This window comes from Mesocricetus auratus, unplaced genomic scaffold (assembly GCF_017639785.1).
Source record: "Mesocricetus auratus isolate SY011 unplaced genomic scaffold, BCM_Maur_2.0 Super-Scaffold_100047, whole genome shotgun sequence".
Lineage (NCBI taxonomy): Eukaryota > Metazoa > Chordata > Mammalia > Rodentia > Cricetidae > Mesocricetus > Mesocricetus auratus.
Window position 1 is genome coordinate 1,293,310 of NW_024429224.1, and position 12,509 is coordinate 1,305,818.

Here is a 12,509-nt window from a genome sequence, read left to right on the forward strand (position 1 = left end):
CAACCTTGAGGACTCTGCAGAGCCAAACACAAAAGTACTGTAGGATCCCACTATACAAGGTCCACAAGAAGTCAAATTCTTAAGGATACAGAAGTAGAAGGGTGTTTGCCAGAGCCTGGGGGGTGGTTAGTAAAGTTAACATTTCCGTTACTCAAGAATTAAAAACAATCCACAGCTGGATGGTGGCGATTGTGGAGCTGCGGGCGAGGAGACGGCTCAGTGAGTGGAGTGCCTGAAGCACAGATGTGTGAACCTGAGTTCTATCCCCAGCCACCAGATAAGAAGCCAGCGTGGCGGCTCATGCCTGAGAGGCCAGGACGGGGCCGGGGTGGGGAGCACTGAGGCAGGCCGGCCCCAGAAGCCCCGCGACTAGTCAGCACAGCTGACCTCATGAGCTCCGGGGAGTCTCAAAAGCTACAGCTGAGAGCTAGTTCTGAGACTTTTGCAGCTGTCTCTGGGCTCCACGTGAACAACACACACACACACACACACACACACACACACAACACACAACACATACACACACAACACACAACACATACACACACACAACACACAACACACAACACACACACAACACCTATACACACAACAACACACACACAACACATATACCACATACACACACACAACACACAACACATACACACACAACACACAACACATATACACACAACACATATACACACAACAACACACACACAACACATATACCACACACATACACACACAACACACAACACATATACACACAACAACACACACAACACATATACACACAACAACACACACAACACATATACACACAACACATATACCACACACACATACATGCACACACAACACACAACACATACACACATGCACACGGCACATACACCACACATACCACATATACCATACACATACACACATGAACATGGCACATACATCACACATACCACATATACCATACACATACACACACAACATACATACGTGCACACGGCACATATATCACACACAACACATTTGTGCATACACCACATACACCACACCACACACACACACATGCACACATGCATACACCACATACACCAAACACATACACCACATATACTACACACACACATACACACACACCACACAACACATACACACATGCACACAGCACACACACCAACACACCAATATACCATACACACACAACATACACACATGCACACACCACATACACCACACACATCACATACACCACACACATACACATATACATATACCACATATACACCACATACAACATACCACACACACATATATATCACATACATATCACATACCACACATACACACAAGAAAAAAAATATGAAGCTGGTAAACTCTAGTATATGTAGTTACTCTAACTAATTTTTGGTGAGCTGAAAAAAATAAGCAAAACCCAGAAAAGTCTGGGTTTTGGCTTCAGTGTTGCTGGTGATTTCTAGCTGTTGGGTGGCCGTGGAAAGTCATTGGGCCTCCTGTGCTCTGCTGTGTTCATGAGAAAGTCCTGGGCTTCAGCCAGCTAACAAGTGTTAAGCAGGGGTTTATGTTGACTTCGCCTCTACTGGAGGCTGTGTCACAAACACACTAGTAGCATTTATCACCCCAGGGAGGTCAGGCCACGAGGGTAGGAGACTTAGCATGCATTTGGGGTGCTCAGGCAGGGCATGTAGGAGAAGCAAGCCACGACACTTGGAGGAATTCAGCAGCTAAAGTAGAAAGCCACAGAGAATTATCAGCATCAGGAGGTGGGTATGAGGACAGCTTCTGAATTATGATGACACCAGGGATGTCAAAACTAGTTAAAGCCACGATTTGCCAAACTGGAGGATCTGCATTCTGTCATAACATCCCAGGCCCTTGGTGTCACAGGCACAGACTGTGGATCTTCAAGACAAACAAGGCTTTGATGGATGAAATAGGTATGACAAACGTACATTGTGCAGGACACAGGGACCCAGTCGTGACAGCTGTGGAGTCTGAGACTGGTACCCAAGGGAAATTCCAACATTTCATGTGCAAGAGGCCAGTAAGACTGAAGGCGGTTGTCATGTAGGTGACCAAGGCCAGACGGGGGGGGGGGGCGCAAAGTGGGGGTGGACGGGTGTCGAGAGCACCCGAGCAGATGACAAAGCGGGAGAGGGAGGCAGGTTGGAGACTGCAACGATGGATCACCAGTGTCAGGAGGACACACAGGGCTCCCACTCATGGACCAGCAGGGGCCAGGGGCAGCCAAGACACTAGGGGCTGCGCCATGTTCTCCACACTCCATCACATTTAATCCTCACAACTATCTTGTTTTACAGACCAGAAAATGGGAGACCAGAGATGTTGATTAACCTGCCATAGGTAACACAGCCAATGGGGGAAGGGAACTGGGGTTTGAACCTGGGCAGTCAGATTCTACAGTCCACGTCCAAAATGCATAGATTACTCTTGGTGTGAGAGGCGAGCCTGATTGGTAAAGACCTTGAATGTCATTTCCAGGACTCTGGTGATGCTCTGCAAAGGTGGGGCTTACTGACGTGTTTTGAGAAGGAAGAAACTAACTGATGTGTATTCCGGAAAGATCTTTCTGCCCTGGGTAGAAAATGTCCTGCAGGCGGTGGGGGTGGGGGGGATGAACTGTTTGCTCCCGAGGGCTCATGTCTCAGAGGCTCGTTCCCCTGTCAGCAGTGTTCCGAGGTGGGGCTTTGTGGGCCCGAGGCCCTGCCTTCAGCAGCAGACTAACCCCTTGGTGAACTCACAGTGTGAGGACAGGCTGGAGAAAGCTCGGCAGTAAGGAGCTCATACTGCTCCTGCAGAGGACCAGGGTTCAGTTCCCAGCACCCCGTCAGGAGGCTCACAGAGCCTCACACCCTGGCTCCAGGGAAGTCCAGCCTCCTCCAGCGGATACTCATCTCATGTGCATGGGCCCACACACATACACATAATTTACACTCATGTGCACACACATACATACAATTTACATACACTCATGTGCACGGGCCCACACACATACACATAATTTACACTCATGTGCACGGGCCCACACATACACATAATTTATACTCATGAGTACACGCCCACACACATACACATAATTTATACTCATGTGCACGGGCCCACACTCATACATACAATTTATGCTCATGTGCACACGCCCACACACATATAATTTATGCTCATGTTCACATGCTCACACACATACATATAATTTATACCCATGTGCACACGCCCACACACATACATATAATTTATACCCATGTGCACATGCCCTTCACATACATATAATTTATACTCATGTGCACACGCCTACACACATACATATAATTTACACTCATGTGCACATGCCCACACACATACATATAATTTACACTCATGTGCACATGCCCCCCAATATATATAATTTAACCATTTTTAAAAGTTTAAAAAATCAATTGGATAGACTCCTGGTAGGCGGGGAACTGCAGGGGAGGAGCCTCTGGGACCCCGTCCTGTCACCCTCTGGTTCCCGCCCACATGAGGTGAGCTGCTTTGCCCTCCCACCCTCTGCTATGGTGCGTAGCCTCACCTCAGGCCCACAGTGGAGCCAGACAACGTGGGCCTAACCTCTAAGTCTAAAGCCACACTGGGTTCTTCCTCTTGTCAGTAGCTTGATAAAGCATTTCGTCCCGGTGATGAGAAGCTAGCCCCTTGGGAGGGAGAGAGGGGCACACGGAGGAGGGAAGATTTAGCAGGTGAGAGGGATGTGTCTGTCACTTGGTGACTAGTGACTGACCTGTGGCTGTGATAAGACACCACGACCAAGGCAGCCCATGGAGAGAGAGTTTACTTTGGCTAATGGCTCCAGAGGTATAGGCGTTCACGACGGCTGAAGCGGGGAGCTCATATCGTGGACCATAAGCAGGAAGCAGAGACAGCTAACTAGAAATGGCATGAGTCTTTCAATTCCCCAAAGCCACCTCCAGTGACACATTCCCCCAACAAGCCTGCACCTCTTAAGCCGCCCTCAAACAGTGCCATCAAGTGGGGAGCCTGTGGGGGAAGTTTTCATTCAATCCCACACTTGGACATGTGTGTCTAGAGTTCACGAGACACGTCTGCCACACACCAGATCATCTTGGAAAACAAAGAAAGGCAGAGCTGGAGTCTGGAAAGGACACAAAGGTCACAAGGCATCTCTGCGGAGCCGGACCTGCAGGCAAAGGACAGTTTTCCACTGGAGGGGGTCACAGCTGCCCACAGGAACCGCCCCATGGGAGGCCTGAGACAGATACAAGAAGACACCATGGCCCCTGGAGCTTTGAAGGTCTTAACAGGGCAGGGACAGCGGCTCTGGGGCAGGGCGCGGATGGGCTGGAGAAGAGGCTGCCAGGAAGGGAAGATCTCAGGGTTGAGGGCTCCAGTGGTCAGGGCGGTGGTGCTGTGCTGGGTACAGATGGAGGGATATGGAAAGAGCAGGCATCGTGGGGAGAAGTGGGGGAGGTGTAGTTCTGACAACGCTCAGCGCTGACTTAAGAGCAACCATGGACCAAGTGGACAGGAGGGTGCCTGACACTGTAACTGGTTCGGGAAGGATTCCAGTCCTGAAAACCTAAAATGCAATTTTTAAGTTGAAGGAACTGCCCTGCAGCTTTATTACGGTGAGTACTGGTTGAAAAGAAATAACACTAAGTGTTCCCACAGAGCTTTGCTGGCCACTCATGTGTGACACGCTTACATGGAGGCGCCCTCCTCTGGTGGGAAGCCCTGCCTCACCTGCCCCAGCAGCCTCATTCCCTACCCTCGCCTGACTCTTGTTCATTCCTTCACGTGTGCTCGCAATGGCTTCTACTGGCCCCTCGGGCGTGCAGAATTCCTACCCAACATGCACAGTGCGGTCATGGGAGTGCTGGCCCGGTCTGCAACCCTCCAAGCAGGTCTTCCTTCCACCACGCTGCCTGATCCAGCTGTCCGTCTGTTCACACCGAGCCCACCAAGGCCCAGAAAGGAACTGCCACTGCACACAGGGTTCATTTTTACACGTGCACACACTTGACAGAGACTTGTCCAAAGCTTTCAAATAACTAGCAGCAGAGAAAGTCAAATCTTCAGACTCCCAGCCCAAAGTTCTTTCCAGCAAAATAAACTGGGGACTCTGATGGTTTTCTGAACAACATGTTACATTTCTGGGCTATGCAGAGTAATCGGTGTTCCCAAGTCACCATCCCACAGAAGACAGAAAACAGGTCCAAAAGGCATACAGGGAGCCTACAGCTGCCCAGTCAGCAGATGGGATGAATGGATCCAGTCCAAACCTTTCCTTTGGAAGACGCTTTTCAAGCTTTACCCAAGAAGTAGGTACAGCACATAAACCACCCGGGGAAGCTACAGGCTAAGGGCCCTCCCCCTGCTTTACCTCAAGCGCCTGTGTCAAGGAGATTTAATGGATGTCACTCTTGGCAAGTACCATTTTATGTGGTACATTATCTATCCATCATTAGGGAGCAGTCAAAAAACCACTTGAGAACACATCTGGGGCCATAAACTTTGATCAATAAGAAGGAACTAGTTATTTTGTGTTTGTCCACTTCCTGAGGGCCCTCTCCACATCAGCCCCCTTATACTGCGGCTCAGAGGGCTGAAGACACCAGCCCTGTGGGTCAGCCCTGCCTGGCCTTCCTGACTCTTCCCGTGGCTCCAGCCCCAGGTAGCCTCCACCCAGCCCTACTTGGTTTCTCTGACAACTGGAGACTTAGCCTGACTTCCTGGCCTGAAACATGCCATCCCAGAGGCTTTGCATGGCCTCTGAGAGCATGAAGGCCCTCGGGCAGTGATTCCTTTTGTGGCAAGTCCATGTATCTGAGTGCCTGTTGGGGGACAGGGATTACAGGTTACAAGGCTTTGATAGGTGGCCATCAGCACAGACACTTTCTAGGAAAACTTGTGTTTGTGTTCCTGTAGGCTGGGTAGTTTGTGGATAAAACTGGCTTATTTGGCACACAACTTGGGAGGTTCAAGGGTATCACATCAGCTCTGGTGAAGGTCTCATGGCAGATAGCATCACATTCAGGAGGGATCCCAGGACTGGCTTGGGAACTCAGGAGCAGCTTGCTCTTTTGAGAATGCAAGGTCTCAGATAACTGCCTTAATCTGCAAGTGACCTAAGGACTTCCCGCCAAGCCCATCCTCTTAAAGCTCCAACCCCTACCAGTGCTGTGACACTGGGATCAAGCTCCCAACACATCAGCTCTTGGGGCACAGGCTCAAACTACATCCACATCTCTGCACTGATTGCTGGACCTACCCAAGCTGTTCATCTTCCAGACATCAGTATCCATGTCTGTCCAACAAAAGAGTGATGCAGATAGTGGGAGCATTTCCCACACATCATGTTCAAGAATAATCCAGTACTAGCTAGCACTTACCTACTACAGTTCCGTTCTGATTTGTACTAGCCTGCCTTTGTTTCCCCAACATTCCTTGGATTCCCATCGGAGTTGCATCCCAGCCACCTTGGCTGGGGTCTAAGTACATGCCTGGTCTAGCCCATCAAAGATTAGGACCTGTCTGCTGACCCTCAGTGGGGTCATGTGATTCTCATCAAGCTCATGTTTCTTATCCCCCTAGGGACACTCCCTCCAGAGTTCAAGCTTCCAGCCTGGCTCCTGGTTTTATGAGCCCCCTTGGTCCCCTGCAGGATAACAAAGCTTCACAGCTACACCAACCCTGAACCCAACATTTAGCTGCAGAGTGAGATCTGCCTCCAGCTAAAGCCGTTTTTCCAATTGTGAGGATTTCCTGCTAATGAACTGGCTAAATAATCTTTAGCTCACTTCCAAGTACATACAACTTCATTACAGTCAAGAGCACTCGAGATCACGGGCTCATGTCTTCCTCCTCCCGCCCACACGAGTCCCCATGTCTCTTGTATCCCTACAGTAACCCCCACATTCAACACACCAATGCCGTATTTTGCAGCATTCCATCCAGGTGCCCCCATCTCAATGTTGTCAGATAAATGGCAGTCTTGGTCACAGGACTAAGCACATCCATGTGGACAGTTGAAATCTGACACTATGAGGCGAGGAATAGCACTACTCTTGACATAACTGCTAACTCCTGAGGGCAAGGGAACTCTCATGACAGGTCGAGAGTCTCCTGTCTGCTCTGTCCTACCTTCTACTTCTTTGCACACAAGAGCAGGCCTTGGCTGATACCTTTAGAGCCAGTCAGCCATCTCATCTGTTCCATTCTGTCTCATTGTGTCCAGGATGGTAGACTAACATTCACATGACTGCCAATGGCAAGCCTGGGCACCACTCACATATCTGCTAAAGTCTCATTCAGGAACAGAGTCGCGCTGTGCTGTAGATTCATCACGATATGTGGTCCATCCAACCGTCACATCTCCCTTCAACTCTATCCCTCCCGAGCTCGCTTTTTCAGTGAGCACTGTCCCCACGCCACACACCTGGGATCACCTGCTTTGTTCCTTTACACACGCGTGTGCATACACCAGCATGTGCACACACACACACATGCACACGGACAGAGCACTTCTCACCAGCCAATCCACTCTTCTGCTTCTTTACACACCCAGTGGCTTCCTTGGCACCTGTTACCTGCATCAGTACACTAGTTTCCCAAGGCATCCCAAAGACCGCAACGCAGATAGTGGGAGCATTTCCCACACATCATGTTCAGCTCTTATAACACTATAAAGCAGGGTAAGCTGAATGAAAAATGCCATTTTTATAGGCCAGATATAGTTCTTGTGTGTATGTGCACACAGGTTCATACAGTATTACTTTCCATCACAAGCTAATCAGGTAGGCTCTATTTTGGGGGTAGGGTTTGTTTTGGAGACAGAGTATCATGTAGCACTACATTTTATGTTCTTTTGTATGTTTGGGGTGTGTGTGTGTGTGTGTGCATGCGCACACGTACACGAGCACGAGCATGAGCACCCATGCACACACATATACATGTGTGCTTGTGTGTGATATTGCTTTTACTAGTGTTCTAAGAAAGGAATCCAAGGTTCCTAGAGGTTACACTTGCTGTGTAGCCAAGGCTGGGTTTGAACGCTGAATCCCCTTGCTTCTGTCTCCCAAGCACTAGGGTAAATTACAGGCATGCACCACCACGCCTGGCTGTAAAACTGGGTTTTAAAGGATAATTTATTTCTCCAAGGTCACATAGTTTGTACTCCAGAGAGTCAGGGTCTAACCACAGGTATGTGTCCAAGTTTCCAAAGCCATGCTTTTTCTGCTAAATTGCATCATCTTTCACCATCTACATGTTATTTCCTGGAGGAATGCTCACGGCTTCACGCTTTAAATGCAATCAATATGTATCAAGAACAACATCTCCCAGCACTTACGATGTGCCTTATGTTTGTTATTTTACTTAGTCCTCATAGCCATGCCAAGAGAACTCTCAGGCATTCAATAGGTTTTGTTCTTTTGTACTGTGTGTGGGGTTGGGGAGATTACCTTTAATACTGTAACAAGAGAAAGAACTGAGGCCCCTAGAGGTCACCGGGGCCTCCAACGATACAGCCACAGGTCAGGAGGCGGGAATAACAAAATCAAGACAATGCTGTGGACTGGGCTTTGGATGTGGTCCCTTGCTGTCCTGAGCATCAGCAGCATGGCCTGTGGGTGGGTGTGGCCGGTCCAGCTTCTCCAGTGGGTAGACAGGGATAGTAGAGTGGTTAGGACCTTCTGGGAAGACTTTTGCACAGAGAAGCCTGTGCGGATTGTGAGAGCCCCCGGGTAAACTGTTAAGTGTCTAGCTGGATAGTCTCTACCAGCAGTGTGGGGTCAGGATGCCCTGCCATACCCCTGGGTTTGCACACAGGTGGGTGTGGACTTCAGGAAAGCCTGCAGGTGTTGACATGAAGGGTCTGCTTTCATGTGCCTTTGATCACTTGGACAGGAGAGCTGCTGGTCACAAGCCTAGCTGGGCAAAGGGAATTCTCACTAACAGAGGCAATGGGAGAAGTCAGTTCCTCAGATAATGCTATTTGGGCCTCTTTTTATTCCAAGGTTTAGCATGTGGGCATTGGACAATCAGATCTGAGGCTAAGCCCAGGAGATGCCCCCAATACTCCTTCCCCACCCACCTCTGCCAGGGACCTTCACCTTGGGTCATCTGTGAGGAAACCATCCTCTTCCTTGACAATTCCAAAAGAGGCTTCAGAGAACAGCTTTCTGGGTGACATCTGACTTGCCCGCTATCCTCTAAATGCGTTTTTCTTTCCGGAGTGTCCCAAAGGTCACCGTTCCCACATCAACAAGAAACTGAGGGCTGAGAGGGGAGGCTGGATCCCTGCTTGGCTCAGAACCACACCTAGGCCCCAGCTCTTATTTTCCAATATAAACAACCTAGTCAACAACTCAAGAGGAGCACATGGGAACCAGAGACAGAGCCCTAACCTGGGAGTGGAGGGCTGTCCATTCTGTTGTTGATGCCGGAGGGCAGGGTTTCCTAGGCCCCAGCACCATATCTAGATGTCCCCCAAGACTTAGGTCCACAAGATCCTTGCCTCCAGACATAGAAAGGACCCTGTTTTGGTTTTGCTTTGTTTGTTTGTTTTTTGTTTTTGAGACAGGGTTTCCCTGTGTAGCCTTGGTTGTCCTGGAACTCACTCTGTAGACCAGGCTGGCCTCAAACTCATGGAGATCTGCCTGCCTCTGCCTCTGGAGTACTGGGACTAAAGGTGTGTGCCACCATTGGCAACTCTTTTTTGTTTGTTTTTTAAAGGTTTATTTGTTATGTATAGTGTTCTGCCTGCATGTATGCCTGCAGGCCAGAACAGGAACTAGATCTCATTACATATGGTTGTGAGCCACCATGTAGTTGCTGGGGATTGACCTCTAGAAGAGCAGCCAGTGCTCTTAACCTGTGAGCCATCTCTCCAGCCCCCTGTTTTTTGTTTTTAAATAGGTTGGTACTGGCTTGAAACTCCTGGTCTTCCTGCCCCCACCTTTGAAGTCCTGGAATTATAGCAGCAAGCCCTAGGTGACCCATTTTCCTTATGCAGGCCTCACGGAGGATGCACAGATAGGACAGCCCTGTCACTCACAAGACAGCCACTCTAGGCTACCAGAAGATAGCCCTGGTGGACCACACACATAAGAAACACTGAAATGAAGGTGCCTGTCAAATGTTCATGTTGATGTCTTCATCTATCAAATGGGGCTATCATGAATCTTCCTGATTCTGCATTTCCTGGCTTGTATGGCCAGGGCACACTTTCAAATTACTGAGTTCTTGAAGAACACCAATAGGCATGCACATTTCTTTGGAATAAAGTAGACTGATTCTCATCTCAAAATATGGACAAGCGAGATGGTGGCAGCAGTGGGTGGATAGATTAGTCATCACCACAACTGGGGAAAGCGTTTCTCTTTCCTTTGCCTTTACTCGAATAAGCATGAGTTCCTTGTTTATGTTTGGCCCTCGCAATTTAAATATTTTATATGTGTATACACGTGTGTGATGTGTATAAACATGTTTGTGGATGCATGCATAACATAGTACATGTAGAGATTGGAGGGCCACCTTGCCTGTCTCCTTGACACAGGATCTCTTTGCTCACAGCTGTCTATTCCCATCATATACACCAGCTTCACTGGCCTGTGAACTCCCAGGATTCTCCTATTTCCATCTTATTTTGGACCCTTGGGATTATAGGTGAATGATACTACATGGTTATACATGCATACAGCTTCTACATGGGTTCTAATGATTAAAACTCATGACTTCATGCTCACACAGCAAACACTATCCACTGAATCATCTTTCCAGCCTTGCCAATGCACTTAAAAAGTACTGCATGGTTCTCTAAGCAAAGGGTGGAGAGCAAGAACACAGAGGTGGATCACTGTCATCCTGAGTTTCCTGTGCTACGGATTAGGAGGTTGCTTCAAGCATGTCATGTCAGGGAAGGAGAAAGAAATAAACTAACAGTAAAAGTCACAGTGCTGGGGGTGACCTCATTCTTTTGTTTTTGTTTTTGAGACAGGGTTTCTCTGTGTAGCCCTGGCTGTCCTGGAACTCACTCTGTAGACCAGGCTGACCTTGACCTCAGAGATCCCCCTGCCACTGCCTCCCGAGTACTGGGATTAAAGACACACACCACCACCACCACCCGACTTCTTATTCTTATTAAAATTCTATTACTTGCCACCCTGCCAACAGCCCTCTGAGAAGGTCATTATTAGGTTTTACATAGTTGAAGGCCATGAGGTAAGCTGTGGCCCATGTGGGCTTCTCCAGAGCCCACGGTGCTTCCTTGGTTTAGAACACAGTGCTAAGGCACATGTTTCTCCTGCGTCCTGCTTGCTCCTCAAAGAGAAAAATCACGTCAGGTTTGTTCGTCTCGTTAACAGCAGCGCCTCATGCAGAGTATAGCTTAGAATACTCAAGAGACAAAGAATTCCTAAGGGTCCGTCATGAGTCTACAGAGAACATGTATGTTCCCTGAGATCAAGAGGGCTAAATCATACCCAGAGAGAGTAGAGGAAGGGAGAGACAGAGGGTGAGAGGCACAATCAGGAATATTTACGGTTAGAGTTGTCCTTTCCAGTCCCCAGGATTTATTCCATATCAGTTTCTTCCATTCTAAGCTTAATTAGTGTTTCCATGTCTCTGTGCATCTTGGCCACATTTCTTCCCCTCTCTGGGTTCCGGTTCCCTCATGTATATAATGGAGGGCTTTTCCTATTGACCATACTGGGAACTCTGTTCAGAGCTTCCACAAGCCTGCCAGCAGGAAGGCTCCATGCTCCGAGAAGCCACAAGCCTTCCTGGAACACCCAAGGCACTGAGCTCAACTGTTTCCCCACTAAGGCAGAGAGACAGACAAGGCTCATTTTAATTCAGAAGGTAAAGTGGGAACAGGCAAATGCATCGAATTAGACTCAATTCTAAGACTATATTAAAAATTAAATGCCTCTTAGCAATGTAGGAGGTTTGCATATCTAAGATGCTGAGATGAAAATGCTTTTGCTTTGTGTAGGTTAGCCTGTGGTCTCTAGGGAGCTGGTGCTGTCACCTAGGAAGGGTCTTGGTGGCATTTATCATTGTCAAGGTGACTAGAGCATATGACTGGTGGTTTGTAGTGTCCAAGGGTTCCAGAAAGACCTCAGTGTATACAGACATCCTGTCCTGGCTTCATGAATGTGCAAGGCTGTTTTATAAATGGCACAAAGGTAGCCCAGGACCTTGTAGAAATAGGGACAAGTTTTCTGGTTTCAACTGAGCATCACAAAAAGGACTGGATAGACAGGGAAAAAGTTACATTCTCCCTTTTTAGTTCCTGAAACTTTATCGAGTATATTACTCCTTTGGGAACACCCATCACTAATGGCACAGCGACTCACCGTAAATCTATCACGGTACAGTATCTGTGGGGCCTAAAAAGACTTGGACATGAGGCCCCGTGTAACCTGAGCCTGGCTGGAGTTTGGCAGCCTGTCTCCGGCCTGTAACCTCCACATGGGGGTGACTCAGCAAGG

At 48.6% G+C, this 12,509-nt stretch overlaps 1 protein-coding gene across 5 annotated transcripts in view; it reads right to left on the bottom strand.

Moving 5' to 3' along the window:
• Ttll11 (tubulin tyrosine ligase like 11) overlaps window positions 1-12,509 on the bottom strand; it is a 244,964-nt gene that overhangs the window by 165,324 nt on the left and 67,131 nt on the right. The window lies entirely within an intron of this gene.